Below are 20,822 nucleotides of genomic sequence, written 5' to 3'. Positions count from 1 at the left end.
AACCTGGGCTATCCATCCTTGTATTACTCTATATGTAGGTGATTTTTCGTATCACATTCTTGTAGACGACATTTTAAGAATACTCCCAATTCGCTGTGTGCAAGTACTTGGTGGTAATACGAAAACGATCGTGCGCGTCCAGCGGTGAAATCTTGCAACTTTGTTAGCATATTTCATAAGTATTTACTGAAGAACATGGGATTTCGCAAATGCTGTGTTATAAATTGTAAAGATACAACAAAAAATTGGTAAATTCAAGTTCTATCGGTTTTCAACTTCTAAGCACAAATAATTAATGCAATGAGAAAAGTAACATGTCCCAAATTCTGCATTCTTACACCCGATTTCGTAATAAGTTTGACGTGTACATTAAATTAAAGTTCACTTAAAAGTGTAAATTTCAATAATAATCATGTTTGTTCAAGTTTATTTACAATTTAATTTTTTCTTAAAATTAAAAAAAAATGCTAAATATTTACTTAAGTTCGGATTGCGCCACCAAAATTTTGACAGGAAAAGAATGAATTATTTAAACCAATGTGATGTGAGTTTCTTTAAAAGGTTTGAATTGACAAAAGATACAGTTACGAACTTCATAAAATTTTAATCTTGTGTATATTCGTGTCTTTATAGATAAATAACTTTGTATTGTAAATATTCTGTCTTGCCGATTAATATAACTGTACCGCTATTATATTTTGATCTACTTTACTGTATAACACTGTGTCATCGTTGTTTATTTTTGCCATTTTGGCCCCAAGTATGATACACATTTCTCGAAATATGTAATTTGAAAAATCCATCATTCCGCAACGCCTCTTCATAATATTCAATAAAAAGCTGATAAATTTGTTAAACCCGTAGTAGAGATATTCCAAACATTTTAATTGGATTTGATAAACAGTTAACTAGGATCATTAAAACAACATCAACCCCACAACCAACTTATATATCTACATCGCGCCTCGGTCGTATTTCATCCCAATTACATTAGAAGTAATCCGATTCCAATGCCCCTACGTCGGAGCGCTAACTCGTTAAAAAATTACGGAAAAGCCGACATATTTCTGCATTGCCGATACTTGGTCGCCCGCCCGCGTTTCGCCATTATTTCGCCGTCATTTCCAGTCATTTTGCCGTTATTTCGCCATCACAGGGCGGCAATTATTATCAGTAACGAACGTAGTGTTTGAAGTGACGTGACTTTGCGGTCCAGTTGATGATGCCGCAACTCGTTGCCCGATGAGCATATGCTGAGGTCGGTCTGCGTCGCTTTTTCTCATATACACCTTCAAAACGCTCGTTAATTGATTTTGATCCATTGCAAAATAAAGGAAATATCAAACTTCATTAATTCTCGTTAAGTTTTAAGCTAGTATTATAAAAGAAATTAGAAAACACTTGTCAGAATAACGATATAAAAATTATCATGGGGGATTTCAATATATAGATTGGCTTAGAGATTATCTTTACCGTTCAACTATTGGCAAACTTAATTTTTACAAGTCTATAGACCAAAATAGTCTACGTCTGATTAGATTTTCAGCACCAATGGAATTGGTAGCCAAACAAAAAGCTAAATTAACCCTATACCTACTGATATTCGACATTTCTCAGACGTACTGGATGTAAGCATACAGAGAGTGACTAGTACAGATTCTAACCAGCACCTTGTTAGACCAAAAGTCAGAGAACATTTTTAGAAAAACAGCAGTACGAATTTGTTAACTTTTATTGTATTGCTTTATAATATTTCCGAATTTTACAGCATCAGTTTTGATTCCTTGCTATTCTTCGCTTTGGTCGTTTAACTTAACAATCGAGCACGCACACTGTTACTTAAAATTACTTAAACCTTTTTCTGGATTTTTTATTCATACCAGTTTTGGTAACATATTTGTTTGGTAGGTTCCAACTAATTGATTCTCTCATCCTGGTCTAGCTAAAGCAGCGTCCACACTGAAGCACCAAATGTTGCTTCAGTTTGTAGCAATTTTGTGTTGCAACGAGTTGCTAAATGTTTAATTTATTAAAAACTAAAAAATGTAGTGAAGAGGCATTATTATCGGATTTAAAGAAAGATGACGTTTTATTAGAACTTCGAACCGTTGGGTGCTTCAAACATTTTTTGCGCATAAGTAGTGCAGATATGGAATTATGGAATCAGTGCGAATTGTAAGAAAATTGTAACGGTTTAATTTGCCTATCACTTGTAGGAGGTTGAAAGTGGAAAATGTTTGCGAACGGTCACTCTTATTTTGGGTAGAGAGCTGGGTCGTAAGTAAGTAAATAAAGAAGGGACTGGAAGGGGTAACTACAAAGAAATAAATAAAAAAATACTTACTTATTTATACGTTCTCCAAATACATCGAATTTGTCTCATTATCGTTTATTTTGTATGTCTTGAATTCTTTTATATGTCTCTTCTTTTTGAGCGTAATCATTAATTTTTCTTTTAAGAATTTGTGTGACACGTCTAGTTTTATTAGGGTGTCTAAATTCATCAAGATTTGTGCTTTTCAGATTTTCAACCATCTAACTCCGTAAGTAGCGAAATTAATGCACGTATTTCCAGTGGGAATCGTAGATACTATGCTAATAAAAGATTGATGACATCGAAATTATTAGACAAAAGAACCAAAATGACTATCTACAGAACACTGATTAGACCCGTAGTAACCTATGGATGTGAAACTTGGGTAATGACGAAAAAAGATGAAGCCCAACTCAGGACATTCGAGAGAAAAATACTGAGGAAAGTATATGGCCCGGTACAAGAGGAAGATGGCACATGGAGAATCAGGAGAAACGACGAGGTTAATGAGTTAAATGAAGGTTATGACATTGTAAGATTTGTGAAAAGTCAAAGACTGTCATGGCTGGGACATGTGCAGAGACAAAACGATGCAAAAACAACAAAGAAAATGTTACAATGGAAGCCCATAGGAAGGCGAAAAAAAGGAAGGCCCAGAACGAGATGGTTCGATGACGTGGAAGACGACCTGAAAACAATGAACATAAGACAATGGAGAAGAAGGGCACAAGAGAGATCTGAATGGAAGGACATAGCCAGACAGGCAAAGACCCATCCAGGGTTATGATGCCAAAAGAAGAAGAAGAAATCAGTTTTGAAAGAAGAGTTCTTATGGTCATCTTAAAAAATATATATATTATTTAAAAATGTAAACACTACAAAGTAGAAAATCACCTAATATTAAAGTGATCTACATTTTTAGCATACGTAATGGATATCTTTGTGTTCTAGATGCTCAATAATGGGAAACCATCACTAATGGTTTCAGTGCTCTTTGAAATTTTCCAAAATGTGTAGGCGTCATGGATGGCAAGCAGATTGCAATGCAAGCACCAGAAGATAGGGAAAGTGATTTCTTGAATTACAAAACGTTTCTTAGCATCGTTCTGTTAGACGTAATAGATGCCTATTACCGATTTTTGTATTTTAATGTAGGCTTCCAAAGGAAAATATATGATGGAAGAGTTTTCGAAAATACGTTATTCAAAAAATTAATAACTAGCTTCAAACTCAACCTTCCAGAATATACCTTTTTACCATTTCGTAAAAAAATTTACCTATATTTAATTACCTTCTCAGCAGAGCAATCAGAAAATCTTTTTGAAATATTATCTTCGATTTTAAAATATCTAGAAAAGCATTACTTTTAAAACCAGAAACTGCAGAGGTTGTTGTTATGGTCTGTACTTACTTGCATAACTTTTTAATGAAAAGTTAAGAATCTAAAAATTCCTACAGGACGGTGAAGATCGAGATACAGGAGGTGTTTTGGGAGGACCGTGGAGAAAAGATATTTAGAGTAATACGTTTAGTTCATACGAGAAAGTTGTACGAAACGTATTAGCTGAAGCAAAAGATATTAGAGTTTGCAGGTTTTTTCGTTACACCTTTGGGGATGGTGCCGTGGCAAAATAATTATTGAATGGAATGGAACTTGGAATGAAAGTTAGCGACTACTTCAGATTTTTTTATTCTGCGATATTTTGATTGTTTTTTATAGAACCGAGCAAGCAAGTTACTAATTACTAAAAACTAATTAGCACACATCTATCTATATTATAGGAAGGATCCAAATTTGAATCCTAATTATAATAAAAATCAACACTTATATTAATTTTTCTTAACTCTCTAACTCAACGGTGGCCTTTTCTGCTACTTATTAAAAATCTAAAGAACGGAGTTGTTTGTTATTGTGTGCTATATATTAACTTTTTTAATCGTGAAGTCGACGATACGCCCCCTTCATTTATAAAGAATAAACTAAAACATCTAACACGTATGACTCTGTCTGCAAAAAAAAACAGAATGTTTGACCTTTAGTGTCCATCGTGGTTAACATTGCCTGCAACTAGACATGAGTAACAATTCACAATATTAGGCCGCGTGCATAATATAAGGACCCTGCAATTTTTACATAAATCACCAAAAAACAAATCTGATTTTATGAGTTTTACTAAAAACAAACACAAATAGAGTAATTAGAAGAAAAAAATATTTTGGCCGAGAAGACCCGGTATAAAATTTACTTTGAATTTACCTGTCAGTTAAAGTGTTAATAAACTAATCAATAAACTTACAAAAATTCTATTTTTTCTATCCGAATGATATATAATAGTCGTAATAATTATATTAAGTGAGTTAAAAATGCGGTCTCGATACTATCAAGTAGATTAAACCATCCGCCAACGTTTGTATTTCCTGGTGATATTTTTAAACTTATATCATTAGGCAGTCCGATTAATCAATTTTTTTTCACCACTATCAGTATCGTTTTGTAACCTTACGGTCCGGTGATTGTCGGTTTAGTGTGATGTTTGTGTTTGTATTTTATGTTCTAGGATAGTACCTACGTTTATTGACAGGTATGTGATGACAATGTAGTTTATGGAGAATACATCATTTATGTTTTTTAAATAGCAAACATATAAAATCGGAATTTGGTGTTTATTGAAGGTAAACTAAATGCACGATCAAATACTTACCATGTCGGGATAGTATTATGAGGTTTTTTCCTGGTTTTCCCTCATAATTTACTATGGAATCACTAACAGGAGAATTTTACTGCCATCATGTATGTATTTGTCTTTTTAAAGACAAAATACATGTTATAATCTTTTCTGACGGATATTCTCAAGTTAAAGTTGATTTCATGTAATCGAATGAACTATCTTATAAGTAAAGTCGTCCCAGGAACGCAACTCAACAATATTGGCAATATCATTTTAAAGTCGTCTACTTTAAAATGTATAATGTATTTCTGAATTGTCAATATAGATGAGTCAGATAAAATTAAATTATTAGAAGAATTTTTCACTAAGTAACAAAAAACAAAATTTGTTTAATTTACTAATGTTTGTATTTTGAGAACGTTTTCCGAAGTGGAAATTGAAACGTCAATAAACGTATTTTAACCTTTAATTGTGGCTTATTCCCATTTAAATAGTAATTAATGATTATTAAGGCCTAAATTTTGATATTATTTTGAATCCCTGCATTTTATAAAGAATATACATACAGTATGGTGGAAATAAAAGGAATAAATTCGATATTTCGTAAACCGGAGACTTTAAGGAAAATCCTGAAACCCGTCGATTTTTATTTTTAAATAAGCTGTTCGTAAGAATACATTTTTATTTTTGACGTCATCTATGTGAGCGTGATGACGTCATTGCTAAAATTTTTGAATAGAAAGGGGGGTATTGTAATACATCATTTGAAAGGTCTTTTAAATACCTATTCAGCTACATCAATATGTCAAGTAATTAAAGTTTGTAATTGTTTAAAAAAATAATTAAATTTTTATTATTACAATAAATATTTACTAAGTATTATTCAATAAATACAACGAAACCTAAATTAAGTGCTCAAATTATTTACCTTCAGCTAAAATACAATGAGAAAGGCGTGCCGCGAACTCTTCTCTAACATTCTCTAAAACTTCCGGAGTTATTTGAACAACCTCATTACGTATTCTTTCTTTCAGTTCAATAATATTTTGTGGTCTATTTTAATACACCTTACTTTTTAAATATCCCCATAAAAAGAAATCAAGAGGAGTCAAATCAGGTGACCTAGGCGGCCATTCTATTGTTTCTCTTCGACCTATCCACCGATTTGGAAAGACGTTGTTTAAGTAGTTGCGTACCAAGACAGCATAGTGTGGAGGCGCACCATCTTGATGTAGCCATAAATCATTTCTGTTTGGAAACAACCGGTTCAATTCTGGAAGCAACAAATTTTGAAGAAATTCTAAATATCGAGGACCTGTTAAGTTTTCTTCGAAAAAGTATGGTCCAATACACCTATTATCTATTATTCCCACCCAAACATTAATTTTCTCTGGGTATTGAGTACGGTACTCTTGCATCCAGTGTGGATTTTCCGTAGCCCAGTACCGATAAGTTTGACGATTGACATGACCGTTTAGTAGAAATGTAGCTTCATAAGAGAAAATAATCTATTTTAAAAACATCGGATCTCTGTTATTTCGTTCCATTATAATGTCACAAAATTCAATTCGTCTATCAAAATCATCTTCCATAAGTTCTTGTACTAAACTTACTTTGTAGGGATGCAACTTTTCCTTCTTTAGCTGTTTAAGAACTGTTGAATGGTCCATGTCATTATCTAATGCTACTTGCCGTGAACTGTTATGAGGATTATCTTGAAAAGCTAACAGAACGTCTACTTGTTGGTTTTCAGATATTGGTTTTCTACTACCTTTAGGAAGGTCTTTAACATGACCTGTTTCTCTAAATTTTTTCTCAATTTTGCTTACAGTGGATTGTGAAATTGGTTCTTGATGGGGGTATTTATTATTAAATAACGCACATACTTCTTTCTGCGTACGTGTTTTATCTCCATAACCAATCATTATGAGAATTTCAATTCTTTGCGTTTCAGTTAGCTTTATGTTCAAAGATACAAAGACTTTTTGAATACGTTTACTACAATAATACTATTAATTACTTGACAGAAAGATAATTAAGTTTGAATGTCCAACTATCAATGTTCATATTGATAAGGTAACTAGTTTTTTTAAAAAGATAAAAAAGACATTTCATTACCAGTGATGGCCTTTATAAAATTTATTTTTGGGTGTCAATAATACATCATATCAATACTTAATAAATATTTATTGTAATAATAACTATTTAATAATTTTTTTAAACAATTACAAACATCAAATATTCAGACATATTGATATGGCTGAATAGGTATTTAAAAGACCTTTCAAATGATGTATTACAATACCCCCCTTTCTAATTAAAAATTTTAGCAATGACGTCATCACGCTCACATAGATGACGTCAAAAATAAAAATGTATTCTTACGAATAGCTTATTTAAAAATAAAAATTGACGGGTTTCAGGATTTTTCCTTAAAGTCTTCGGTTTACGAAATAACGAATTTATTCCTTTCATTTCCACCATACTGTATATGTAAGTGATATATTTTACATAAAATAAAGCTATTGTTATTATTTTTATTCTTATTAAGAAATAAAACAAATGACTTAACTTAACAATATATTAAAGCAATAGTTGTAATTAAATTAAAAGATAACTGGACACTATCAGAGGCAGCAAAACATTTTAACATACGCAGAACAACAGTTTTTTTTATTAATAAAAAATGGAGGAAACAAGAAACTCTCGAAAGACAGCGAGATTCCCATTCCTCTAAATAAAATCCATCCACATACATTGTAACTAAAATAACTAGCTGCTTGATATTTATAACATATAAAGGATTAAATCTATTATTATCTGGTCTATACACCCTAATTTTGTCCTTTTTAGAAGATTGAGACATTGATTGCTTCTGTTGTGGTGGGGCTTATTTAGTTGCAGTTCGGTATCTAAGAGGCGATGTTTTAATTCTGTGCAAAGTTGTTGTCTTTCTTCCCGTAAACTGTGACATAATTCTTGCAGTTTTCGCATCTTTACAAGGATTTTCTTCTAATCTCACCAAAAGCGTACGATCTTCATGAGCGGTAGATATTTTTGGTCTTCCAGAACCTTGCTTTCTTTCGAGAGTTTCTTGTTCTCTTCATCTTTTATTAATATTAAAAACTGTTGTTATGGTTACGTAAAAATGGTTAGCGATAGTAAATAATAACCAACCATCTTCTAATTTCGTTAAAATTCTTGTTTTTAGTTCTTTGCTAGCATATAAAGCCATTTTTTCAGGTTGAACAGAATAAGTTATATGACAAATTTTAAGATTTGGCAGTGTCACTGACAGTATGTTAATAATAAATATTTATCCTTCAAAATACATTGTTTAATTTTCTAGTCTTTAAGAATCGTATCAGTTTTTTTAAAAGCCAGCTGTACATCGGGTTTAGTTTAGATATATCAAAAATGCAGCCGAAATGGAAGTCGAAACATCAAATAAACTTATTTTACTGTAAAATTGTATAAAATATAAATAGTTAATTCCTTTTGGATTGCTTCCAAGCTTTCCTCTATATTTGTTTGTGTTTGTCTGTATTATTTTTGTAGCATTTGTTTCAATTTAAGTTTCTTTATATTCTTAAACTGACGCACTTGTTATTCCTATTTGGTCTCTTTGATTGTTGTTCCAGATAATAAATGAAACGTCTTTGATAAAGGTCTCGTACACTTTCAGCGTAGCAAATATAAAATTTAACCATAAAAATGAATGAACAGTTAGTCAGTAAAATGCAATCTGATGCCATCGAACAATTTTATTAAAACTGTCTTGTACCCTCATTAATTTCTTCCAATTAAATCTAACCAACCCCCATTTGCAGCATAAATTTCCTTTTTGTAAAAGTATGGCAGAGGTCTTGGGGGCGGCAACGAAAACAATAAAAAAGACATTATTCTAATTGGCAGTAAAGAGCTTTACGATACCAATAAAATTCAAAAGCTCTCCTTTGCTTTCCTGCGAGAGGAGTAGAACTTTAATTATGTATTATTACACAGATTTTCCATATAATTCTTTGCCGCAAAAACCTCGAAGCTTTAAATTTATGATTCAATTACAAAAGGATACCGGAATAATAAATGTGCTCGGTGAATTTGTTAATTTTTCATGAATAAGAAATGTGGCGACCTTTAAAGGAAAGGTACGGAAAAAAATTTTCAAGATACGACTGTTTTCTTTGTATATGTTACGGTTAAAACGCGAATATTGGATAATACTAGAATTACTCGGATAGAGTTAGAATTATCCTAGCATAGTGGATAAAGCTACATATTTGTAAATATTTCGTTGTATGCTGGGTTTATTTAGTTAAAACTAAATTATACTGTTCAAATAAGTAACTTCTTCTAATTTGGAGTAAAAATAAATACGATTTTTATCGTTGTTTTGTAAATATCGTATGTAAGTAAATCTAAAATTAGGTAGTGTTTAAATACCGGATGACTACAAGCGGTTAAAAAATAATGATGTTATTAAGGTTGGGGAAACTAAAAACTGATTTGTCCCTTAACTAAAGATAAGCATAATGTTTTATTTTTTATTCATTTGGAAAAACCCTTTAAATTGATTAACGGTGCACGGAGCAAGAACAAGAATGTTAAAAGATTTACAACAGAAGTACAAGAACCTAACTGTAGAAATCATAACAATTTATTTGGATCTGTGTGAAACTTACCAGAAAAAATCTAAAGTTCCCAAAAACGTTTCCCAAATTTATTTTTGTCTATCAAGATTACTAAGCAAAATTTGTACAGTTATGGCTGTTGAAAACTAGACGTGCAGAAGAAGTTGCGTTGGTTCTTCTTGACATATTTTGTGCCTTTGGAGCTCCTAGTATTTTTCAAAGCGACAACGGACTAGAATTATCTAACAGAATTATAAAAGAACTGTGCTCAATGTAAAAAGATTTGAAATTAGTACACGGTAAGCCAAGACACAGTCAGTGCAATCGGTATGAAGCTATGTTTGGGGTTTCTGCCACAATTGGTTTGAAAACTCCATCACTGCCAAAAAATGCTCTAGAAAATATTTCGACTGGAAGAAGATTTGGATGCGTTGGTGGAGCAAGTAGCAGAAACCCAGTCAGATTTTGATTCTGAGGAACGTGAAGAAGCAGACGTGGATAAACCAAATGATCTTCTAATAGAACAACAACCAGAACAACCTGAGCAACCATAGTTCTTTGTTCTTTGTTTCACTTATCTTTTCCATGCTCTATTTGATTAGTAATATCTACTTTTATTGGGTTTGTTCAACATCTAGTTCGTTTTTGGATTTTTATTCCCTTTCTAATTCTGCAGGATTCTTTGGCTGATTAGTATATTATTTCCTTTACCTTTTTTTATTTTTAGCTGATTAGTATAAAAAATTACTTCCTTTAGCTTTTTTCATTTTTTATGTAGTGAACTCTTTCTTTTAATCTTTTCGTATGTCTGTAGTATCTTATTTCTGTTACTTTGGTAAATAACCCTTATTTTGTTTATATATTTAGTTTTCTTATGTTCATCTGGCTATACTGTATATTCGATAATTTGATATCTGGGGTATCTCTTATTGCCACTATTACTATAATAGTCTATGTTTTGTGTTCATTTCTGCTTTATTTATTACTTCTACCTCTTTTATCATCGTTTCTAGCTCCTGTGAATATTTATTTGGATTTAAAATGCTTCCTGCTTTTTTTTTCTCGGTAATGAAGGTAAATCTTTTATTTATTTGTTATTCCCATAGGCTGTTTTGGACCATTCTATCTCCGTTTTGACTTTTTTTCATTTTTCCGCGTTCTCTCATACCAACGTTTTATAAATCTTATATAAAAATTTTTACTATGAGATTAAAAAAAACTCCACTCTGTCTTGAAAGTGACATTTTTTGAATCCACAGTACAATTTTTGCCATCCAAAAATTAAAATTCGAATTAAAATTTTATGTTTCATCACAAAAGTGATAATATTCCCCAGGAAAATTTAAAGTATGAATAATAAAAAACACCGTTTATCTGTCTCTTTATTAAAATCATAATACACTTTCGGAATTTGTCTTAAAGAAGTAAATTACTTGGATCTTGAGGAGTGGGCGTCCGAAATGTTCTCCTTATATTTTTGGTATTTCCGACGTAATGTTGATGAATTGCTTAGGAGGGTTGCGAGGGGTAAGATGAGAGAAAGAGACAGCAAGCTGCCAAGACAGGACCGCAACAATATACGTTAAAAACGAATATTTATTCTTAAAACTCCTTACAGACGTATAATGAAAAAGAAATTAGTTTTAAAAATGACAAAAAATAGAATTTTTGGAATATTTTTTGAGTTTAGTCAATCAGCGAGTTTAAATAAATTCTGTAACCAGACAAATACAAAATGCTATTATTAGCACGATATAGATAATTACTGAGAATTAAGAGGACGTTACAACAGCATTGTCATTTACTAGCTGTTAGCTTTCCGTTAGATGTGGAATGGATCGTCCCTCTCTCACATTTCTTGAAACATTTTTTCGGACTCAAATTTATCCATTTTGCTATTTTATTTTCTCTCAACGTTTCAGTTGATCCCAAGTCTCGTTTAGACAGTTATTGAAGTAAGGATACAAAAGTGAATAAATTGTCCAAATTTAATTTAGTTCCGGCAGGAACGTTGACCTATTCAGCAAGTCCTAGTAAGAAAGCAAGTCCCAGAAAGCTTTGTATGAGCACCGCAGTATGGTTCATTGTTAGATACAAATCAATACAGCCCCTTATAAATTGTTTTATAAGATGACATCCACAATACGGGATTATGCTCTCGTTTATAGCAACTTAATTTCCAACTAGTACTTGCGTGAATGAGATATTTAGATAATTAAACAGAGGGAGGACCTAGTAAAACCTGTCAGTGTTTATTTTCAAATTATCATTTAGATGGAGATAGTGTAATTAATCATTTCAAAGAGATTTTTAAAAAAATCTATAGTCAATGGGTCAGAGGGTATATCAAAGGTAAATTTTAACTGTTTTCTTTATTATGAGACGAAACACTGTCTAAAGATGCAATTACTTTTAGGTTTTTGTTTCCAATAGGTTTTGAAGTACCTGACTCTGGTAAATCAATATTTTTCTCATCCCAACAGATATTTTTGTATTATTTAAATAATTCTTAGCGATTTTCTCATCTAACTCAACAATCGCTGGCGATCTGAGGATTCTACGTGGTAGATGATTCGGATTTCCTTTAGTTTCGTCATCTGATAAATCTGAATATTCGTCAGTATTAGCTTCGGCAGATTCTTTAGGAGGAACTACTCCCACATACCGGATTCTTTTGAAAAAACTTGATCCATTATGTTCTTCACAAGCTTTCATAATATCATTTATGCCAAACGTACCATCTTCAGACCTAAAAGAAAAATAAATCATTCAAGTGCTGAGTCACAACTAAAGTTGGCACGTGAATTCAGGATACCATGACTATGTTATAATTCAATTAACAGTTAATTTTCTTAGATCAGTATATAAAATAACTCTTTAGTTTAAAACGAACTAAATATGAACACAAAATATTATAAATTAACTGAAAAATACTTATATTGTTTAGTGAGCACCTAACAAGTTTACCAGCAAATTGTAGAAGTAGATGCTAAAAATTATATACCTAAAAATAGGCCACACACAATACACATGAGATTTAATGGGCGTTGAAAGCCACTGCTAACCAAAGTTGCCACTCAGCGCTAACGGGTTAAGACACTACGATTTTGATATTTTGAAGACGTTTTGTACTATTATGACACTTCTATTTAAATTTTACACTAAAAGTATGTCTTGACTTTTGATATCAAGAACCAAATTCAAAAAATAAAAAAATATTTAGCTATTCCAATTTTACTGTTTTGATTTCCAATTTGTTATCGTCAGTACGTAATTACTATTTTAATGGGAATAAGCCACAATTGAAGGCTAATTTTATTGAAAATAAATTTATTGACGTTTCAATCACCACTTCGGATATCGTCTTCAATATATAAACATCGATAAATTAAACAAATTTTTGTTTTTTGGTACTTACTGAAAAATTCTTCCAATAATTTTATTTTATCTGACTCATTTATATTAACAATTCAAACGTTTGTTATACATTTTAAAGTAGACGACTTAAAAATGGTATTGCCATATTGTTGAGTTGCGTTCCTGGGACGACTTTCTTGTAAGATAGTTCATTGGACTACATGAAACCATTTTTAACTTGAGAAATTTAACTTTTTATTAACAAGTAATAAAAAACAAAATTTGTTTAATGTTTTAATGTTTGAGAACGATTTCCGGAGTGGAGATTGATACGTCAGTAAATTTATTTTAAATTTCAATTGTGGCTTATTCCCATTAAAATAGTAATTTATCTAAATTTTTATGCCCTTAATTTTAGAATCTCTAGTAATCTTATACGAAGTTGACAATTTTACAGATTTTTCATGTTTATTACCACTATTGTCAATAAATTTTTGGCTCAATAAACATAAAACATTTTTGTACTTTTTTAATAGCCTGTAATATTGACGAAGCGTATAAATAAATTAAACATATGTTCGAATACGCTCCTGACCGAGGATGAAAGGGGTCGAGCACGCAGTTGCTCCTCGTGTTATCCTATTAAACGGAAAAGGTGAATTATGGTTTGACGTACCATTTCCACAACATTTTTCACAGAGCACGCACCGAACACAGCACCCCCCTTAACAGCTAACGATTCGTTTGAGGTAACAACAAAATAAAAAAAGGGCTAAAAAATTATATCGTTACATTTTAATTACAAAAGATCCGGAAAAAAAGCAGAAATTAATCCCGGCTTAAATTCTCGTTTACACCCGATGGATTTTATCGAATCACGTGTTTTTCTGATTCCAAATCGAGCGAGCGAGTTGGTTTAATCCTCTTCAACTTTAGTCAAATATTAACATGATGTGACTAATTGAAAAAAAAATCTAGACAGGAAAAGAGCTTTAGGAGAATTATTACCTTCTTTTTACTGGCTACATAAATACGTTAGGTATAGATGTTGTGGTATATAAAAAATAATAATTGGAGTCTCTGTTATCTTATAATTTATTAGCAGTAAACCCGTTCTAGAACTGGATAAAAGCTAAAATTACTACTTAAAAAATTAAGTAGTAAAACCTGTCGACAACAAGGATAAAAATTTTTCAAGTTTTTAATGTCAAAAGTTTTTTAAAATATATATACCGTATGGTCATATTTCTTAAGATAAAAGTAAATCATTAATTTAGGTAAGTATAAGAGATGCACCAGACGGAAACTACTATTAAACATAGAAGTTGAAAAACGTTTTCTGTAAGCTGATTACTCGGAAAAACTCGCGTGCTTACTTTAGTCAAGCTACCTTGATAACATAGAACATTTAAATTTTTTACGCTAAAATTTGTTAACCATAACAATTTATTGCATCCTGTTATATAATTATTTTTTGGTCTTTTAATTTTCTCAGGAGAACACAGACTGGGGCTCTAGGATAATCTAGCTCTAATCTCTAATCTAGATCTGGCACTAACGGTAAAGGTAAGGAGCTTTTAGTAGTCCAGAGAAAACATACGAATGAATCACTGTCAGTTAGTGAACCGATTTTTTTGCTTAAAGATAAAAACAAAATCCGATACGTAATAGATTTCTTAATCCTTAAGAATATTTCCGTGGAGGAAGATTTGTAATCCTTTAATTGCTATCAAATATATTTATGGATCATCTAGAGACAAAGATTTCAAAACATCCCGTATTCAAACAGTTTTTATATTGGTGGAAATATGTAGACGATATACTGGTATGTTTTACAGGAACTAACAGACAACTTGACCAATTTTAATCGTATAATAATTCACTCTACAGTCATATTAAATTTACAAAAAAACAGAACAAAATCAATCGATAAATTTTTAATCCATTATTTAAAAATCATCAGATTTAAAAATAAACAATATTTCTCCTTATTTCATAAACCTACCCATACTGACACGAGTATACACAATTCATCATCTCATCCTACACAACGTAAATACATCCAAAAATAGATCACTTGAAAAAGACTTTGCCGATACAGTGGTAGTGATAAGGTAATATAATAAATTTTGTGAAAGTTTTGAAAACAAAATCGTCAGTGTTTTATTGTTATGTTAAAATATTTCCGCTAGTTTTCTATATATTGACGATTGCTGAGACATAAAATCTGATAATTCTCCCATAGTACTAACCATCAGCGATAATATCATTAAAAAAGAACTAGCAAAAGTGATTTAAGAAATAACAATAATATAGCATACTGCTTAACGTATATGTAGAGCAACTAGATAAAGAAGCAGAGTTATTATTGCACAATATTCAGCAAACAGCATGGAAAACAGTGTTACACTGAAACCTTCTTAACCTTAAATATAAGACAAACACAAAAAAGAAATAGTAAAGAACCTACCAATTTTTGTACAATTACCTTGGGTTAGGAATAATATACAAATTTAAAAGTATACAGTGTAAAATTATCAACATCTAAAACCAAATCTTGAGTGGTAGCAGGCGAATGCAAATGGTCTCTCCTCCTCATTTATTAAGTTCTTGTCAAGATGTGGTGACACAAATATTATTAACTTGATATCTCTATAAGCTGCGATTCTGTGCCAGGTGGATGGCTTTATGTGGCAAATTTTCTACTATAGTCTTCATCTGGTCTGATTAGTGTATTGGAGATCTTTCTCTCCGTTTTCGATAAAAATTGAGAGTAAACTAAATGTAAGACCAAATAATTATAATGTCGGTATTGTATCATGAGGCTATTTTTACTTAGTCTTCGTCTATTGGATTTGTCGTGAAGTCTCTGTAATCTATTTTGCAATGTGGCCTTGCTTTCGTCAATATGGATTTGTAATATTCTTTCCACTGTAAGATACTGAAGAGGCTTAATCTCCCTGTTCCTGTGTGATCTTTTCTGAGGTTTCCTATAAACTTCAATACTTCATATACTCGACTCTCAGCCGTATATCTGTTTTAATCTTCCCATTTGTTGTCCCACGTTTTGTTTTTCCTTTGGTCACAGTTTTCTCAACTTCCCTATTCCAATAAGTGTATATTTTCATTTCACCAAGTTAAAACAAACAAAAAGTTGTTTAATTTATAAATTTTTTGTATTTTGAGAATGATTTTCATTGGAATTCGAAACAAAATAAACTAATTTTAAAGTAAAATTGTAGCTCATTCTCAATAAAAATAATAAATTCATATAGTTACGTAAAATTTATTCAACACAACAGAATATGAAAGTTAAAATGCCAAACAAAATGTAGTACCATCGAAATATTTGACAAAATAATCGTAACATGCCAATTTTGATAAGTCGGACATACGAGGACGCAGGCACGCATCCAAAAATCCAAAATCCGCCGCATTATTCAATGTAATTTTGAACATATATGGCAGTCTGTATATGTATAGAGAGAATGAGCGATACAAAATGAATTGCGGTAAAAAGTAACGCAAGCTATACACAAAACACAATCAACTAGTGGGTATGTTTGTGCAGAACTAAATTTTCCACTATGTTTGGCGCGCTAATGGCACTAATGTGTCGAATACGTTGCCGAAAAATTCGGATAGATCATTTATCTGCGAACGTTTGGACTTCTGGCGATGCGATTATTTGATACTTGATGCCATTGAAAAACAAAAATAATTTAATATCGTATGCTAACAAAAAAAAAACTTGTAATTAAATAGGTTACATCAATTAAGAATTTGAGTCGCTCATGTAAATGTGTCTAATGATCTATAAAGATAACTGTTTTGTTTTAATTTTATATGTTGATGCCTTATAAGTTAATAGAAAAGCTGACAGTAAAATAATTTGATTTAAAAAAAGTGCAGTAAACATGTCAATATTCTCAGTGTGGTCATTCCTAGAGTTTCTGGTCCTGTTGTTTAATATTGTGTGAATTGCTCTGCTAAAATTTGTCAGTTTTGTGATCAATATCTCGGCTTAAAGGTGGGTATAAAAGGGTTTATACCCCTCTGTACTGTTTTATTCCACTATCTGATTATTCTGTTCACTGCGTTTTTGGCGGAATTTAAGTGAGCTCTAGTAACAGCCATATAAATCAAGTTTTTGCTTGACTTTTTGCTTAAACAAATAAAAGCATGGAAGAAGCCTTCATAAACAATGAAGTAAATAATATCTACTACGAAATTAAAAACTCCAGAGAAATTATAACGAACAATACAAAGTATTGCAGAAATAAAAGAAGAAGTTAAATGTGTCGATAGCAATTAAAGTAAATTGTATACCCAAGCCATTCAGAGCGATGCTGGGAATATTTATGTTCCACTATGCATCAACAATTTACCCATATAAATTACCATCATTCTTGTACTCATTGCGTCGAATAAGGACGATGAGAGTAAGAGACTTGAGTTAAATCGAAACGCAACCGTCTTCGTATAAATAAAAGAAGGTTTACTTTTAGGACAAACAAAATACAATCCAACAAGAAAAACTAGGGGAGATGAGAATTAGCAAGACTATAATAAGGAAACGTGCGAGGAAATCACTCTGAATAAGGGTAAAGAAATACTAGGAGACCCAAAAACTAACAAAAAGACAAGAGGAAATTGTATTTTAGCTAAGCTTTTTCAGGAAGTCATCAAAGTACTACAAGAAAGAATCTTGCCCATAATATTAACAGTTTTCCGTAAGGAAGAAATGCTGAAGCAAAGAAATAGCATCCTTATTTGTCCAATCTTCAAAAAAGGCGATAAAACGGAGTGCGAAAATTAAAGAGATAGAATAGAAGTATTCTATAAAAACCTTAAAAAATTTTTAGGAAAAGAGTTGGAAAAAGGTATTGGATAATACCAAAGAGAGTTTAGACCACAAGAACTGCGAACAAAACTTCAGAAAGAAAAGTTCGGGTTGTGTTGCTGGAAGAGGATTGAGTTTCGTTGGTAGACGCTCAAACTAACATTAGCGACATTCCAACGTTATATTTCGGATGAATTCAACAGTATCTGTGTCTTTTTCCCAGATGTCTTTAGAAGATTCTCAGCCCAAAAAAACGTATGAATATCTTTGTCTAAAGAATGTGTCTACCATTTATTTCACCTCCAATAACCACATCATTCGTTCTACTTCATTTTGAACGATATTCTACTTTTATTTTTAGATTTTGCAGTTTCTAGTTTGTAGTTTATTTATTGTTTCTTTTACTCATATTATCATTATCATCCAGCTTTCTGCGTTCAAAGTGGAAAGTAGGCCTCCCCTAACTCCTTTCAGTTCTGTCGGTCTTAAGATACCTTCAGTTAACTTTCAGTGAATATTTTGACGTTATCTGTCCATCGTGTGGTGGTCTGCCTTTGCTTCTTCTGTCGGCTCGTCGTCTCCACACTGTAATTTTTTAGGTACACCGCCCTTAATTCGTGTTGGCCACATATCCGCCCAGTTTCACTTAAATCATGCTATACGCTTTATGATATCTGTGATAACTGTGCTTCTTCTTAATCTTCGTTTCTATCCCTATCTCTGAGAGTCCAAGTAGCGAGCGTTTTATTTGTCTTTGGGCCAGTCGGAGTTTAGTTGCTGTAACCTGTGTTAACGTGCTTTGGTCTAACGTGCTCCTTTTCAAATAATTTGGCACGTTACTCTTGAAGATGTCTGATAGAGCTCCATATGCAGCCCAAGCTAAAGTTCTTTGCATTTCAGCAGTTTAGTTGTCCCTAGCAATTTGGATTTCATGACCTAAGTATTTATATTTATGAACTAATCCTATTTTGATGCAGTCTACTTTTTGCTCCTTTGGCCCTTATCTTCTATAATTACTAGTAGCTGCCTTGGTTTCATTTGTTATTTTAGCTCTTTCATCATTGACTTCGTCGTGATGTTAATCCAAAATCTATAAACGTCAAAAATATTTTGTTTCTTCATAAGAGCTAGTTAAAAAATTTAAGTATAATAAATTAAAAAAATTTATTAAAATCCTTTGTAAAAGGTATATATTTAAAAAAAAAAATATACCTTTTACAAAGGATTTTAATAAATTTTTTTAATATATGGTATACAGCCAAATACAGGAACGTAGATTCCTTGTGGATTATAATAAATTAATTAACTATTTTTTAAATTACTAAAATATATGTGCTTATTTATATAAAACATGCATCGCATTGTTACTGAATGCCAATAAACAGCCTCATTTCGACAAATACTATTGAAAAAACGACACGCGTCTTTTCCGAAGAGCATGGTGCCAGAGAAAAACGGAAAGTGGAGAATGCAATATCGCTAAATAAACGTCGAAAAGATTTCAACGTCGCTCTCTTTCGTATCTAAGATTGTTGGCAGTGTCATCACAACCGTCGAGAGATGGAATTTGAAAGATCCAGGTCAGTTAACCATAATCTCGTAAACGGAACAGACAGAAACGGGATGAGGTGAACGCGTAATCGACAAATATACGCAGGAGATATATATACCTGGCAAATATTGCTTTTTATCCATATAAATATAAAGTTAAAGGTACAATGAGACGATATTTGTGTTTTTAGGAGATTTAAAAAATTTAGTTTTTTCGGCGTTTTTCTTGACAAGTATATGTAAACTTTCTTTACTTAAGACAATATAAACCAATAGAGTACTAGTTAATTTAAATTGTTTATTTAGTACCAACAAATAGTTATTAGCAATTAAACAAAGAAGAAATTCTCTTAAGAACCAGAGGCTGTACACAGGGATTACACTGCACACGAATTCCTGCAATTTCTTAAATTTTTTATGACATATTGAAGCTATCTTATTTTCTGTTACAGTTTTCCATTTCTTTCCCTTAAATTTTTAATAAATAATTTTCTGGCATCTTTTGTTCTTCTTTTAATGTGTATTTCTAGATCTTTGTACTTTATCAAATGGTTTTTTACTTATCGCCCTTGGTTCATAAACTTCAACATCTCTTTGTTATCCACACTTTGTTTTTCTTGTGTGACTTGATTAAATATTTCTTGGCCACTGCTTTTATCACTGTATTTATACAATTTAATTCTTTATCTATGTCAGTTTTATTCATTATTTGATCTCTCATAATAATAAGATTTAAGGATTTTACACTGGGTTTTTCACAATATTCCAACCCTTTCACCTGTGAAAAAAATCACAGAAGCTTTAAGTGAAATAAAAACCGGAAATGCCACTGGCTTTAATGGTATTTATACTGAGTTTCTAAAGTAAAGTGCAAATTCCTTTACTAACATTCCTCAGATGAGAAATGTTCCTCATCAACTAAAACGAGCAAAAATCGTCGTTATTTTAAAATCACGAAAAGCTAACGATTCATTAAAAAATAACTTTTTAAAAAATATACTTTATAACAGAATTAGCCACACAATACTCCAACATATACCCGTGGAACAAGCAGGATTTTGACCAAACAGCAGCTGTACAGACCAAGTCATAGCATTGACAAACTACGTAGTAATAGTCTTTCAAAAACAACTAAAAATATCCACGGGTTTCATTGATTTATCAGCAGCGTACGATCACTGATGTCAATAATGCTATGCTATGCAACAGAAGTTATGATCGGCGATAGGACTAGTACGCAAATGAAACTGAACAATGGCCTCCCGCAAATATCAGTGCTGGTCCCTCTACTCTTTAGCGTTTTATAGCAGACATGCCCGAACTCACATTAAAGAAGGTTGAATATGCAGACAATTGGGCGCTTGCTACGAGCTATAAGGAATTGGGGACTACTGAGCAAATATTAACAAACGACCTAGCTATCCTCGAAAGATACTTTCGCCACTGAAAGTTACAAT

At 31.8% G+C, this 20,822-nt stretch overlaps 1 protein-coding gene across 5 annotated transcripts in view; it reads left to right on the top strand.

Annotated features, from left to right (window-relative positions):
- LOC140435296 (furin-like protease 2) overlaps nucleotides 1-20,822 on the top strand; it is a 1,428,549-nt gene that overhangs the window by 316,094 nt on the left and 1,091,633 nt on the right. Inside the window, exon 1 of one of the 5 annotated variants that reach the window (XM_072524124.1) lies at nucleotides 4,798-4,896. The exons of the other annotated variants lie outside the window; for them this stretch is intronic. The gene's annotated coding sequence lies outside the window, so the exon portion shown is untranslated. Of the gene's footprint in view, nucleotides 1-4,797; nucleotides 4,897-20,822 lie in introns of those variants that run through there. 5 annotated transcript variants of the gene reach the window in all.

Source organism: Diabrotica undecimpunctata, chromosome 2 (assembly GCF_040954645.1).
Source record: "Diabrotica undecimpunctata isolate CICGRU chromosome 2, icDiaUnde3, whole genome shotgun sequence".
Classification (NCBI taxonomy): Eukaryota; Metazoa; Arthropoda; class Insecta; order Coleoptera; family Chrysomelidae; genus Diabrotica; species Diabrotica undecimpunctata.
The sequence above is the reverse complement of the archived record's forward strand: the minus strand, read 5'-3'. Positions and strand labels throughout refer to the sequence as shown.